The sequence below is a fragment of the Mobula birostris genome, chromosome 7 (genome assembly GCF_030028105.1).
Source record: "Mobula birostris isolate sMobBir1 chromosome 7, sMobBir1.hap1, whole genome shotgun sequence".
Classification (NCBI taxonomy): Eukaryota; Metazoa; Chordata; class Chondrichthyes; order Myliobatiformes; family Myliobatidae; genus Mobula; species Mobula birostris.
In genome coordinates this window covers 55,727,552-55,744,196 of record NC_092376.1, presented here as the reverse complement: position 1 = coordinate 55,744,196, position 16,645 = coordinate 55,727,552, and positions in this window count along the sequence as shown.

Here is a 16,645-nt window from a genome sequence, read left to right as displayed (position 1 = left end):
CTGAGGTAGCAGTGTTGAAGTACAAAAATTGGAAATGTGACATTACACTGAGGAAACACTTACAGATGATTAGTTGAATACATTTGGAAGAATAGACATGGGATAATTTGGGCATAAAGAGGCTGTTTGAATTGATTACTCAATTCTTAATCCTCCTCATTTTCCTCGACCTACTCTGTAACTACATACTGTATAGCTGGTGGCAAGGACTGGTGATGGTAATGCTGTGTTACACTGAAAATCTCCAGATCAACTCTGCCAAGTAGTACAGGGATCTTCAGCAGTCCAGCTAGAGCAGACTTTTTTTGTCAGCATGCCCATGGTATGCATCCATTGTAATGTTCCACTCAGGCATCAGAACCACATTATCAGCGTATCTTTTCTCCTAGTTGCTATCTTTTGATTGATAATGGTGATTCAAGTCCAAGTGCTTGAAGGCTGTTACAGCATGAAAGCATCATTATAGCTGGCAGGTTGCTGTGCACATTCATGAACTAGTTAGAAATGAAATCTTTTGACTGCCGCACCTCTCTTAAACATGCAATGTGTGTAAATGATGTGCATGCCCATCAGGACACTTGAAATCCTCATGATTCTGCATGCTCCGTCTACTTGTTGCTCTCTGCTAAAGGAAAATTAAATGCAGTCAGCTCTCTTTAAATAAGGAGCATTCGTGACTTCGCTAATGTTAACAGTGAATGGCAAACTATTAAAGGATTCTGACAAATAAATGTTCACCTGCAAAGCAGACTTTGTCCTACTTTGTCCTACTAATGGAATTTGTTTTTTTTTAAAAAAGCATCCCCGCAGCGAATCCCAGCAACCTGGGCTGCACAGTGACAGTGTTCATATCTGGGGTGCCGTTTGGGTGCAGTTTGCATGGTCCCCCTGTGCACCCCTAATTTTCCTCCTGATTTCTTTCCACATCCTAGAGATGGATACTTTTAAAGGTTAATTGGACTCCATAAATTGCCTCTATTCTGACAATGAATTGTAGAGTTTGGGAGGGGAAAGGGTGATGAGAATGTGGGGAGAACAAAAAAAATAGATTAGTGTAGAATTAGAATAATTGGTGTTGATAGTTGAAATGAACATAATGGGCTTAAGTGTGCATGACTATCACCATATAACAAAAAAAATCCCATGTAGAAATGGTTTATGTTGTTTTGCACAGGAAGAGAGCCTCCTGACTACCTTGCCTTGATATGGCCTCTTCCTCTTCAACATTCTTGTGTCATCTCATCATCCTTCCAGGACACTGTACTGCAAGGAAAATATCTACTAACAGTGACTTCTACAAGTAACTTGTCAATACAAAAACCTGAAGTCAGAGTAAAGTTTTTCAGTGCCTGACACATACCTACCATACACTTCAGCAGCATTCAAGCAGAGTTTTGTGACCTAGGACATGGTCTGTGGAAACTGATAATTTTCATTTGTAACATTATAATGAAACTTGTAATAAAAAAGTTTATGAGTGTACTGGACTAGAACATTAATCCAGAAAAGTGTTGTAATGTTCATGTTTCACCACTAGATGCCATATGCATTGCATAAAATAGTGGTTCTCAACCTTTTCCTGCTCGTGGCCCACTGGTGACTACCTCTGTGGCCCAACCCTTCACAAGTTGCTAAAGTTTTGTTTTTGTCAACTACACTAATTATTCTAATATACGGTCAATATTTATGTTTTAACAGTTATAAGTATATATGTTACCGGTTTAAAAAAAAACTAGTTTAAAGCTCTGAAAAGGGCAATTTCATTTTATATTTCATAAATATAATAGTCTTCCTACCAGCAGTGAGAAAGCAACTAATATTGTTACTTTGTCTGTTTGGTGAGATCCTTGCGACTGATGTTAACTTGCGAGTTTGTGAATATTTTTAAAGATAATCGAAGATGAAGAGCTTGACTTAAACTGCATTCGACTAGATAAGAGGTGGGACATCCAATAAAAGCAATTTTGCTTTCTCCCAGAGCTGTGGAAACTTATTTTGAATATCACTATTTATCCACAAATTTTGCTTGTTATATTTGAATATGACTTGAGCTGTTGTATCACTCTGCAGTAATGTCTTACTGAGCTGCAATGTGGGGTCAACATCATTCACATCAAATGGATTTACCACCCACTCTGGAATATGCATCTCCATCAGGTCTCTGAACCAAAATCCAGAATCAGTATGCAGTCTTTTCAAATGATCCAACATGTACAAGCAGATCATCATCTTGCAATTTTCCAAGGAAAGCTGTAATAGCCTCTTTGCATGATATGAGAATGCAGTTTTTTTCTCCCTGTTGTAATTGTTCATTAAATAAATTCAGGTTTTCAAATATATCTGACAGGTAAAGCATGTTAGCTTAGCAGCAACAATTTGTTCACCAAGCTGCTTATCACTTAGAAATGCTACAATACCATACGAAAGTGCAATGCATTGACGAAGGCAATTACCTTTTGATTACCTCTTTATGTATCAGTAGCCAATCAAAATCTTCTTTGTTTTCCTCACAAAGTTGTTGAAAAAGACAATCTTGGAGTGCATTTGATTTGAGTAAGTTGACAGCCAGCAGCGGGGTGGGGGAGGGAGTCATGCAAATGTCCTCTTAATATTTTTTTGCAACCAAATGCTGATGATGGCTGACACACTATATGCAAAAAAAAGTTAGGCACAGTATTTTTTAAACAAGCAATTAATTCTCTATCTTTCTACCATCAAAGCAGCACCATCAGTTACACAAACCATTACATTTTAAAGCGGAGTATCATTTTCCAAGAAATACAATAGAAACATAGAAAACCTACAGCACAATACAGGCCCTTCAGCCCACAAAGTTGTGCTGAACATGTCCCGACCTTAGAAATTACTAGGCTTACCCATAGCCCTCTATTTTTCTAAGCTCTATGTACATATCCAAAAGTCTCTTAAAAGACCCTATCATATCCACCTCCACCACCATTGCTGGCAGCTCATTCCACGCACTCACCACTCTGAATAAAAAACTTACCCCTGACATCTCCTCTGTACCTACTCCCCAGCACTTTAAACCTGTGTCCTCTTGTGGCAACCATTGCAACCCTGGAAAAAGCCTCTGACTATCCACATGATCAATGCCTCTCATCATCTTATACACCTCTATCAGGTCACCTCACATCCTCCGTCGCTCCAAGGAGAAAAGGTCAAGTTCACTCAACCTGCTTGCATAAGGCATGCTCCCCAATCCAGGCAACATCCTTGTAAATCTCCTCTGCACCCTTTCTATGGCTTCCACATCCTTCCTGTAGTGAGGCGACCAGAACTGAACACAGTACTCCAAGTGGGGTCTGACCAAGGTCCCATATAGCTGCAACATTCCACGATTGATGAAGGCCAATGCACCGTATGCCTTCTTAACCACAAAGTCAAACTGCACAGCTGCTTTGAGCATCCTATGGACTCAGACCCCAAGATCCCTCTGATCCTCCACACTGCCAAGAGTCTTACCATTAATACTATATTTGGCCATCGTACTTGACCTACCAAAATGAACCACCTCACGCTTATCTGGGTTGAACTCCATCTGCCACTTCTCAGCCCAGTTCTACATCCTATCAATGTCCCGTTGTAACCTTTGACACCCTCCACACTATCCACAACACCTCCAACCTTTGTGTCATCAGCAAACTTACTAACCCATCCCTCCACTTCCTCATCCAGGTCACTTATAAAAATCACGAAGAGTAAGGGTCCCAGAACAGATCCCTGAGGCACACCACTGGTCACCAACCTCCATGCAGAAAATGACCCATCTACAACCACTCTTTGCCTTCTGTGGGCAAGCCAGTTCTGGATCCACAAAGCAATGTCCCTTTGGATCCCATGCCTCCTTACTTTCTCAATAAGCCTTGCATGGGGTACCTTATATAAATATATAAATATAAATATAACGGTAACTAATGCCTTCTTCAAAAATGTTCACTGTTGGTATGTCTTAAGTTTTCTGGCAAAAAAACATTTCCTCATTGGCCTGATCAACATTCAAAAACCTAACACATGCCATCAGAAGGGGTTCATTATCACGTACTGTGCTTTCATCAATTTGCAGGGCAAACTTCTTAACTTTCAGTTGTGCAACTAGTTGTTGTTCCACATCATCTGACGTTTCATCAATACACCTTGATACTGACAAGTTGCTCAAGGGGATGAATGGCTTGAATAGTTTCATATGCACTCTGATTCATGGCAGTAGAAATTACAACAGAAAGTGCAGGCAGAATCATTGGTTCACCTATATTATGTGGCTTGCCTGCTTTTGCAATGAAGTTTGATATTCCATAGGATGCAAGTAAACCTTTGTATTTCTTAAAATTATCACACTTTTAAGTAATCCAGTGTCTTGTCTTTGCCCTTAAGCACTGTCTTCAAGTTCTTCCTCAGCTTATATAGCCGTATGTTTTCATTTGAAGGTGCAGTCATACAAATTATAGGTAGTTGGCTTCCTTTTGTCCAGTGGGGATGGAATAAAACCATGGGCAAGATACTCAATGCAATATAGCCAACATTTTTTCTTTGCCACAGTAGCCATCTAATATATATTAAAAAGAAAAATAACTAAATATGCATGCATGTCCTTACACATATAAGTATATATACACAAACTCTGTAACAAAAATACAATTGTGTAAGTAGGCCCTGTAGAGAAAAAGTAAACATTGAGGAATTACAAGTATAATCTCACATAAAAAAGTATCAGTATTGAATATACTGCAAAATAAAAATAATTTAATTTTTAGGCAAATATTTTTAAATGCTGTTATATATAGTAGGCAAATTCTTTGTAGCAATAAAGTGTGTGTACTCACCAAGAAAAGTGAATTGAACTTCTGTTCTAAATATGCTAAGTGCTTTATCAGGGAAGTTTACTTTACTTTATACAGGTTTCCCCCGCCATCCGAAGGTAGAGCTTTCCTATGAAACAGTTCATAAGCCGGAATGTGATAAAGCAAAGAAGCAATTACCATTTATTTATATGGAAAAAATTAGTGAGCGTTCACAGATCCAAAAATAACCTACCAAATCATGCCAAATAACACATTAAACTTAAAATAACAGTAACGTATAGTAAAAGCAGGAATTGTATGATAAATATACAGCCTATATAAAGTAGAAATACTTCTCTACAATTATTGCCTGCACTGTTCTCCGTAGCGAAAATCTCACGCAAGCGCTCTTGGCAAAAACACTCTCTCCAGTAACCTTTAAGCTATGAAGCTGCCAAATCATACCAAATAACGCAGCCGATATAAAGTAGAAATAATGCATGTACAGTGTAATATCACTTACAGGAAGTGGGAAGTCAGTGCCGAGCACACTGATGATGGTGTGTTAGGCTGAGTCGTCGGAGGTTGGGGCGGTGCAGTGGCCCCCACCCTCCGGGCAGTGAACAGATACTGATCCGCGAAGCATGCAGGGGTACAGCGGTGATCGGGACGCACCCAGCACATCTTTAAGAAAAAAGCCGAAATAAACAAGCTAATTAATTAGGTGCTGGGTGCGTCCCGGCTACCGCTGCATTCTCCGCGAATCGGTATCTGTCTGCGGCCTGGGGGTTGGGGTGGTGGGACACTGGGGTGTCGTCTGTTTCCTCAGGGCAGGCAGCTCATCATCTCCTATGTCTACCTGCCTCGATGTCAAAGGTCGAGGTTCGTCATCTGCTGTGGCTGATGTGGAAGGCTTGAAAAACGACAGTATGCTTGACTGCTAGCCTCACGCATTTTTCTATCATACAGTTCTTTGTAAGCACTCAAACCATCTTGCAAATATGCCCTAAACTGACGTACCCTTTCAAAATTAAAGTCGTACTTTATCATTGCAGCGAAAATCTCACGCAGTTGCTTCACGTTCAGTTCCTGGATGACTTCACTTTCGGTCCGTTCGTTACTGCATTCAGTTTCAATTGTTATCCTTTCCTCTTCCAATTGCATCAGCTCTTCATCTATCAGTTCTTGGTCATGGGATGCCAAAACCTCTTCAACATCATCTTTGTCAACTTCCACAAGCCAAACTCACTTTGTCCTTACTTCGTTCACCACGATCAAAATGCTTAATTATGTCTAGTTTTACGCTAAGTGTAACACCCTTACGAACCCTTTTAGGCTTTTCCGATACCTTAAAACTCATCTTGCTAACGGATGCTCACAGGCACGCGTTTAAGCAATGCCGGCAAGAATGCAGTTCCAAATCTGGGGGAGGTGCAGTGTTTTTTTTTCCCGTGCTGCTTTTTTCGTAACAGTGAAAACACCTTCTGTTAGCAAAAACAGGTAACTAATGTAGGTCTTTCGTAACAGTGAGGTTTCGTAAAGCGAACTTTCGAAAAGCGGGGGATTTTTGTACTTTATTGTCGCCAAACAATTGATACTAGAAGGTACAATCATCACAGCGATATTTGATTCTGCGCTTCCCACTCCCTGGATTACAAATCGATAGTAAATATTAAAAATCTAAATTATAAATCATAAATAGAAAACAGAAAAACGGAAAGTAAGGTAGTGCAGAAAAACCGAGAGGCAGGTCCGGATATTTGGAGGGTATGGCCCAGATCCGGGTCAGGATCCGTTCAGCAGTCTTATCACAGTTGGAAAGAAGCTGTTCCCAAATCTGGCTGTACGAATCTTCAAGCTCCTGAGCCTTCTCCCGGAGGGAAGAGGGACAAAACATGTGTTGGCTGGGTGGGTCGTGTCCTTGATTATCCCGGCAGCACTGCTCCGACAGCGTGCGGTGTAAAGTAGTCCGAGGACGGAAGATTGGTTTGTGTGAAGTGCTGCACCGTGTTCACAATCTTCTGCAGCTTCTCCCGGTCTTGGACAGGACAACCTCCATACCAGGTTGTGATGCACCCTAGAAGAATGCTTTCTACGGTGCATCTATAAAAATTAGTGAAGGTTTTTGGGGACAGGCCAAATTTCTTTAGTTTTCTCAGGAAGTAAAGGTGCTGGTGGGCCTTCTTGGCAGTGGATTCTGCTTGGTTGGACCAAGTCAGGTCATTTGTGATATTGACCCTGAGGAACTTAAAGCTTTTGACCTGTTCCACTTGTGCACCACCGATGTAAATTGGGTCATGCGGTCTGCTACTCCTTCTGAAGTCAACAACCAATTCCTTCATCTTGCTGACGTTGAGGGATAGGTTAGTGTCTTCACACCATGCCACCAGGTTCTTAATTTCCTCTCTGTACTCAAACTCATCACTACCCGAGATACGGCCTGCAATTGTGGTGTCATCAGCAAACTTATATATTGAGTTCGATGGAAACTTGGCTACACAATCATGGGAGTACAGTGAGTACAGCAGGGGGCTGAGTACACAGCCTTGTGGGGCACTGGTGCTCAGAGTGATTGTGGAGAGAGCGTCTCCTATTTTTACAGCCTGGGTCCTGTCTGTGAGGAAGTTGAAGATCCAGCTGCAGATCTGAGTGCTAAGGCCCAGGTTCCGGAGCTTAGGAATCAGTTTATTTGGAATGATGCTATTAAAGGCAGAGCTGTAGTCAATGAAAAGGAGCCTTACGTATGCGTCTTTATTCTCCAGGTGTTCTAAGGAGGAATGTAAGGCCAGAGAGATGGCATCTGCCGTTGACCTGTTGCTCCGGTAGTGTTGTAGTGGTAGATGGTGATGAAGTAGTAGTCTTCATGCGTTCTCGCCTCTCTGCAGTTTAGACATTTCTGGTGGATGACCCCACTGCAGTAACTGCAGCCTTCATGTCACTTTCTATAAGTACCTTATCACGCATTTTTTTTTATTTCAAAATATACTTTATTCAAAAATAAATATATACAATAAATCATTCAATAACTTTTCATCCTTTACATACGTTTCCATTAAACTCAGTACATATCCGTATTTATAGCCACCCACGTGGCACTCCAGTAGTTCAGCTTACCATATCACTGTTGAGGGGTATACTCCCCGCCCACCGACCCCTCCCACTCCCACGGGTGGAGAAACCTACACTGTGGTCCTTCCCCACCGGGCCCTTGCGGTGGCTGCACCGAGTTTCAGTGCGTCCCTCAGCACGTACTCCTGCAGCCGAGAATGTGCCAGTCGGCAGCACTCTCCCACGGACATCTCCATGTGCTGGTAGATCATCAAGTTTCGGGCCGACCAAAGAGGATCTTTCACCAAGTTGATGATCTGCCAGCAGCACCGGATGTTGGTCTCCGTGTGCGTCCCCGGGAACAGCCCGTAGATCAGAGAGTCCTCTGTTACGCAGCTGCTGGGGATGAAACGTGATACTAGCCTGTCCATCCTCCTCCACACCCTCTTTGCGAACTGACAGTGTGCAAAGAGGTGGGTCACAGACTCCTCCTCACTGCAGTCCTCCCGTGGGCAGTGGGGTGCGGAGACGACGTTCCGGGCGTACAGGAGGGCTCTGACTGGGAGGGCCCCTCTCACCGCCAGCCAGGCGAGGTCTTGGTGCCTGTTGGTGAGATCTGGCGATGAGGCATTTTGCCAGATGAACTGGACAGTCTGCTCAGGGAACCACCCCACTGTGTCCATCACGTCCTTCTCCTGCAGTGCCTGCAGGACACTTCGTGCCGACCACTGCCTGATGGCCCTGTGGTCAAAGGCGTTCTCCTGGAAGAACTTTGCTACGTAGGACAGGTATGCCGGCAACGACCAGCTGACTGGGGCGTTGCGCGGGAGTGGGGCCAGACACATCCTTTGTAGCCAGGGCGACAGGTAGAACCTGGGCACATAGTGGTACTTGGTGCCCACATACCTGGGTTCTACACACAACCTGATGCAGCTACACACGAAGCTGGCCATCAGAGTGAGGGCGACATTGGGGACGTTCTTGCCCCCGTTGTCCAGGGACTTGTGCATGACGGTCCGTCTCACCCGCTCCATCTTGGATCCCCAGACGAATCTGAAGACAGCCCGGGTGATTTTCGAGCTGTAGGAGCGGGGGATGGGCCACACCTGCAGCCCTGAGAGCACCTCACACCTGATGACCAGGTTCTTGCCCGTCATCGACAGGGAGCGCCCTCCCCACAGTCCCAGTTTCTGTTTCACCTTGGCAGTCCGCTCCTGCCAGTTCTTGTTGCACGCCTCAGCCCTTCCGAACCAGATCCCCAACACCTTCACGTGGTCAGACCTGATGGTGAAGGGGACGCTGGATCGGTCGGGCCAGCTGCCGAAGAGCATGGCTTCGCTCTTCGTGCGGTTGACCCTGGCCCCCGACACTAGCTCGAACTGTTCGCAGGTGCCAATCAACCTGCGAACTGACCTCGGATCAGAGCAGAAGACGGTGACGTCGTCCATGTACAGGGAGGTTTTCACTTGGGTCCCTCCACTACCTGGCAGCGTCACCCCTCTTATGCCCTCATCTCTCCTGATGGCTTCCGCAAAGGGTTCTATGCAGCAGACAAACAAGACAGGGGAGAAGGGACAGCCCTGCCTGACTCCAGACCTGATGGGGAAGCTGTCTGTTTCCCACCCGTTGACCTGCACTGCACTACGGATGTCTTTGTAGAGCAGTCTAATCCAATTCCGGATTCCCTCCCCAAATCCCATTTTGGAGAGCACGTCCGCCATGTACGTGTGAGATATCCTGTCGAAGGCTTTCTCCTGGTCCAAGCTGACCAGGCAGGCGTCCACCCCTCTGTCCTGCACGTAGGCGATGGTGTCCCTCAGCAGCGCGAGGCTGTCTGAGATCTTGCTGCCCGGTACAGCACAGGTTTGGTCCGGGTGGATCACCTGTCCCAGAGCAGACTTGACCCTGTTGGCAATAGCCTTGGACAGGATCTTGTAGTCCACATTCAGGAGAGAGATGGGTCCCCAATTTCTAATGTCCTCCCTTTCCCCGTTCTGCTTGTAGATGAGGGTGATGATGCCCTTCCTCATGGACTCAGACATACTGCCGGCCAGAAGCATAACGTTGTACACTTCCAGCAGGTCTGGGCCCATCTAGTTCCACAGAGCCGAGTACAACTCAGCCGGTAAGCCGTCGCTTCCGGGAGTCTTACCCGACCCAAAGGAACAGATGGAGCCTGTCAGCTCGTCCAGGGTCAGTGGCTGATCCAGGCTCTCCCGCTTGCCGTTGTCTAAGACCTGTGTGATAGACGACAGGAAGTTGCGGGAGACATTTTTTTTTAATTTCAAAATATACTTTATTCAAAAATAAATATATACAATAAACCATTCAATAATTGTTCATCCTTTACATACGTTTCCATTAAACTCAGTACATATCCGTATTTATAGCCACCCACGTGGCACTCCAGTAGTTCAGCTTACCATATCATTGTTGAGGGGTATACTCCCCGCCCACCGACCCCTCCCACTCCCACGGGTGGAGAAACCTATACTGTGGTCCTTCCCCACCGGGCCCTTGCGGTGGCTGCACCGAGTTTCAGTGCGTCCCTCAGCACGTACTCCTGCAGCCGAGAGTGTGCCAGTCGGCAGCATTCTCCCACGGACATCTCCATGTGCTGGTAGATCATCAAGTTTCGGGCTGACCAAAGAGCGTCTTTCACCGAGTTGATGATCTGCCAGCAGCACCGGATGTTGGTCTCCGTGTGCGTCCCCGGGAACAGCCCGTAGATCAGAGAGTCCTCTGTCACGCAGCTGCTGGGGATAAAACATGACACTAGCCCGTCCATTCTCCTCCACACCCTCTTTGCGAACTGACAGTGTGCAAAGAGGTGGGTCACAGACTCCTCCTCACTGCAGTCCTCCCGTGGGCAGTGGGGTGTGGAGACGACGTTCCGGGTGTACAGGAGGGCTCTGACTGGGAGGGCCCCTCTCACCGCCAGCCAGGCGAGGTCTTGGTGCCTGTTGGTGAGATCTGGCGATGAGGCATTTTGCCAGATGAACTGGACAGTCTGCTCAGGGAACCACCCCACTGTGTCCATCACGTCCTTCTCCTGCAGTGCCTGCAGGACACTACGTGCCGACCACTGCCTGATGGCCCTGTGGTCAAAGGCGTTCTCCTGGAAGAACTTTGCTACGTAGGACAGGTATGCCGGCAACGACCAGCTGACTGGGGCGTTGCGCGGGAGTGGGGCCAGACCCATCCTTCGTAGCCAGGGCGACAAGTAGAACCTGGGCACATAGTGGTACTTGGTGCCCACATACCTGGGCTCTACACACAACCTGATGCAGCCACATACGAAGCTGGCCATCAGGGTGAGGGTGACATTGGGGACGTTCTTGCCCCCGTTGTCCAGGGACTTGTGCATGACGGTCCGTCTCACCCGCTCCATCTTGGATCCCCAGACGAATCTGAAGACAGCCCGGGTGATTTCCGAGCTGTAGGAGCAGGGGACGGGCCAGACCTGCGCCAAGTACAGCAGCCCTGAGAGCATCTCACACCTAATGACCAGGTTCTTGCCCGTTATCGACAGGGAGCGCCCTCCCCACAGTCCCAGTTTCTGTTTCACCTTGGCAGTCTGCTCCTGCCAGTTCTTGTTGCACGCCTGAGCCCCTCCGAACCAGATCCCCAACACCTTCACGTGGTCAGACCTGATGGTGAAGGGGACGCTAGATCGGTCGGGCCAGTTGCCGAAGAGCATGGCTTCGCTCTTCGTGCGGTTGACCCTGGCCCCCGACGCTAGCTCGAACTGTTCGCAGGTGCCAATCAACCTGCGAACTGACCTCGGATCAGAGCAGAAGACGGTGACGTCGTCCATGTACAGGGAGGTTTTCACTTGGGTCCCTCCACTGCCTGGCAGCGTCACCCCTCTTATGCCCTCATCCCTCCTGATGGTTTCCGCAAAGGGTTCTATGCAGCAGACAAACAAGACAGGGGAGAGGGGACAGCCCTGCCTGACTCCAGACCTGATGGGGAAGCTGTCTGTTTCCCACCCGTTGACCTGGACTGCACTACGGATGTCTGTGTAGAGCAGTCTGATCCAATTCCGGATTCCCTCCACAAATCCCATTTTGGAGAGCACGTCTGCCATGTACGTGTGCGATATCCTGTCGAAGGCTTCCTCCTGGTCCAAGCTGACCAGGCAGGCGTCCACCCCTCTGTCCTGCACGTAGGCGATGGTGTCCCTCAGCAGCGCGAGGCTGTCTGAGATCTTCCTGCCCGGTTCAGCACAGGTTTGGTCCGGGTGGATCACCTGTCCCAGAGCAGACTTGACCCTGTTGGTGATAGCCTTGGACAGGATCTTGTAGTCCACATTCAGGAGAGAGATGGGTCTCCAATTTCTAATGTCCTCCCTTTCCCCGTTCTGCTTGTAGATGAGGGTGATGATGCCCTTCCTCATGGACTCAGACATACTGCCGGCCAGAAGCATAGCGTTGTACACTTCCAGCAGGTCTGGGCCCATCCGGTTCCACAGAGCCGAGTACAACTCAGCCGGTAAGCCGTCGCTCGTCTGTGTTCAGAGCCACTGGGGAGCGTATGGGCCACGTTCAGAACCACTGGGGAGCGTATGGGCCCTGTTCAGAACCACTGGGGAGCATACGGGCCGTGTTCAGAGCCACTGGGGAGCGTATGGGCCGTATTCAGATCCACTGGGGAGCGTATGGGCCACATTCAGAACCACTGGGGAGCGTATGGGCCACGTTCAGAACCACTGGGGAGTGTATGGTCCGTGTTCAGATCCACTGGCATAGAAAATCAATTGGATGAGGTCAGATTCTTTTCTGCTCTCCAATAGCAAGTGATATAATATTGTTGAAGCTGTGTGTGATAGTCTGGACATGTGACAATTTGAGAATTATATTAACTGGAACATCTAATAGGGAATTAAAGACAAATTACCCTTCATGAATAAACAGTTTTACATAGTAGAAAATGTAATTTGCTGACCTGGATAATATTCTCACCTCCCTGACTGCATTATGGATGACTGAATCTCTGCAAGTCTACGGCAGATGCTCAGAGATTTGAGACGCTGATGGGTCACGGTCGTTACCTCCAGCAAACATTCATTGCCACATCTCGATTATGCAGCCATTAGAGGTATAACACAGAACCAGGCCCTTTTGCCCACAATGTCTGTACCAACCAATGACAACTCAGTTACACTCACCCAACATTAATCTTTAACTTTCAACACCACAGTTCCTGTCTAATGCTCGTTATTTCTTTCAATAGCTTTCTTTAAGTTCTAGGCAGTTGTCCCAGCAAGTGAAAGGATTCAATGCAGTATGACTTCTGTTTTTCCTTCTTCAAGGTGTCAGGTTTTTGAACAGGTACTCCAAGTCTCTCTGTAGTTCATCTTCCTTGAAAGGCTGATCATTGCTACTGTGCCATGTCCACAAGAGTGGCGACTTCAGTTTGCAGTCCTCATCCTTTGCAGCCTGCTATTATAATTTTTCCACCCTTCGAAGTTCAAAGTGCATACACTACCATGGGATTCTTTTTCTTACGGGAAATTCTAAATACTAAGAAACACAATAGGATCAATGAAAAAATGCACACAAAACAAAGTCAGACAAACAACCAATGAACAAAAGACAACATAATGTATAAATACAAAAAGAAAAATCAAATAAATAAATAAACAGGAAGATTGTGAAAATGAGTTGTGGAGTCCTTGAAAGTGAGTCTATAGGTTGTGGGATTAGTTCAGTGATGGGGTGAGCGAAGTCATCCATGCTGGTTTAGGAGCCTGATAGTTGAGGGGTAATAACTGTTCCTGACCCCAGCGGTATGGGTCCTGAGACGCCTGTATCTTTTTCCTTATGGCAGCAGTGAGAAAAGAGCATCGCCTGGAAGACATGGGTCCTTCAAGCTGGATGCTGCTTTCCTGTGTCAGTTCTGCTTGTAGATGTGCTCAATAGTAGGGAGGGTTTAACCTGTGAGGAACTGTGGTGTATCCACTACTCTTCTATTCAAAGGCATTTGTGCTTCCATACCAGGCCATGATTCAACCTGTCAGTATACTCTCCACCGCATCTATAAGAGTTTGTCAAAGTTTTAGAAGACATGTTGATTCTTTGCACAGTTCTGGGAAAGTAGAGGGATTGTTGCGCCTTCTTTGTAATGACACTTACGTGGCAATGCAACCTGAACATTTCCAGGAAAAGTGGAGGCATGAATTAATCTGTCCAGAATTACAACAGAAATCCAGTAGAATCCTAAGGAAATTTGGAGCTGTTTCATTGTGCATGCTTACTGTATATTTCACAAGACACACAATGTATGTTCTAATTATGTTCTATATTTCAGTCTGCAGTGAAATTACTGAAACACCTCCTCATTCTTCCCTACTCAGCCTTCAACCTTGTACTAAATTGGATTTTGTATTTTGTTCTAATTGTGGTTTTTTTGTTAAAAATTATGTTCAGTGATGACTAATTTGTGTTTTCATTGTGAATGCTGCTTATGTGATGCTACATGTTCGTGATGCTGCTGCAAGTAAGTTTTCATTGCACCTGTGCATATAATAAACTTGACTTTGACTTCTCCCTCCAGCGTTCTCCTTCCCATGCTGTAGAATTTTCGTTCACATTTGGTTGGAGTGCCAGAATTAGCTTTATTGTCACTGACTTACTTGAGATTTGAAATCTGTTCAAATAGTGACATGAAATGTGTTGCTTTGCAAAAACATTAAATTATTATAATTTACAAAAATAAGTAAGTAGTGCAAAGAAAAGAATGATGAGGTAGTGTTCATGCATTCATAGATTGTTCAGAAATCTGATGGTGGAGAGGAAGAAGCTATTTCTTCAGTCTCCTGTACCTCCTCCCCGATGGTAGTAATGAAAAGAGGATATGCCCCAGATAGTTAGGGTCCATAGTCTTGAGGCACCATCTTTTAAAGATGTCCTTAATGGGGTAAGGGTTCTGCTTGCAAACAGGTTGGCTGAATCTACAACTTTCTGCAGCCTCCTGTGCGTTGGAACTTCCTTACTAAGCTGTGATGCACCATACATCTATAGGAATTTGTGAGTCTGTGGTGGCATACCAAGTCTCCTCAGACTTCTCATGAAGTTGAGCTGCTGGCACGTCATCATGTTCATATCAATGTGCTGGGCCCAGGATAGGTCTTCTGAGATTTTAATGCCCAGGAACTTGAAGTTGCTCACCTTTCTCACCACGGACTCCTCAATGTGTAAAACTTCACCTTCCTTTTCCTGAAATCCACAATCAATTCCTTGGTCTTGCTGACATTGAGTGCAGGGTTGTGGTGGTGACACAACTCAACCACCCATCTATCTCACTCCTGTACACCTCCTCATTGCCAACTGAGATTTTACCAAAAACAGTGGTGTCATTTGTGAATTCACAGATGGTGTTTGAGCTGTCGTTAGCCACACGGTCTTGAGTGTAGAGGGAGTAGAGCGGTGAACTAAGCACTTTGTGGCATGTCGAAGCACCTTGACATGGTGTAAGGCAAGGTCTGAAGTAACTTACTTCATACTTTGAGCAACGTGAAGTACATGTGTTGGTTATCAGTGATAATAAATCTGATTCTGAGTGCTAATGCTGTGGACTAAGTATTTCTCTATTTGGTGCCAACATAACATGCAGAACAAAGAGGAGTATGGATTACATAAAGAACAAAGTTCCCTCACAGTGATGTGCCTGGATGACACTTTTGAATTCCCATGCTTCCAGCAGACACGTCAATGGTGTTTGCCAAGTGATAATGATTTAGAATAATAATAGCAGAATGGACTCTACTCCTCAATCACTCTAAATCTACATGATCATTTTCTAAAATAATTGCAATATAAAAACAATAGTATATCGTACAAAAGAAGCAAACAAAAACCCTGAATTGAAAGGCAAACTCTGCGGTGTTAATTTTTTTTAAATCTGGCAGTTACCAGATATACTTTTTTTCAATATGCTAGATAAAGACTGCATATTTTAAACTTATAAATTAAAGCTTTTAAAATATTTAAGTCAATAAGAAAGAAAATAGCAAAGAGGTGAAAGGTCTCAGCCTGCAACAGTTATTCTCCTCCATAGATGCTGGCTGACATAATGAGTTCCTCCAACATTTTGTGTGCGTTGCTCTAGATATCCAGCATCAGCAGAATCTCCCCAGTTTAAAAAATAACATTCAATTTGTTATGTTATGCAGTGTTCTTTATTTGTACAGTTAGATTAACATCAGGGGAGACTTGGTCTGGTGTTACTTCCCCTCTATGCTCCTTTGAACCAGATCCCCAGTGTGGTGAATGGTTGGATTAGTGTGGATGGTGCAGACCACCAAATGTCCATGAAAGTCCCAGTAGCGGCACATTGTATAAATTGACAGATTGGTTTATTATTGTCACATGTACCGAGTGCAATGAAAAACATGCATACTGTTTGTACAGATCAATCATTACAACAATGCATTGAGATAATACCTCGTAAAACAATAAGTGAGCATAGAATAAAGTATAACAGCTACAGAGAAAGTGCAGCACAGGTAGACAATGTCATAACAAGGTATTGTAGATTGAGTTCAAGGGTCCATCTTAGTGTACGAGGGAACCATACGAGCAGCTTAGGAAATGTCCTTGAGACACGTGGGACCTACTTTCAGGCTTTTCTATCCTACCTGTTGGAAGAGAGGAGAACAGAGAACCTCCGGGGTGGATGGGATCTTTGAAATTGCTGTCAACTTTAACACCTCTAACGTCAAATTCTCCACCTTCCAGTAATTTCCCCGCTGCAACTTCCCTCTTCTTCCATTCCCCACTCTGGCTGCACTCTGA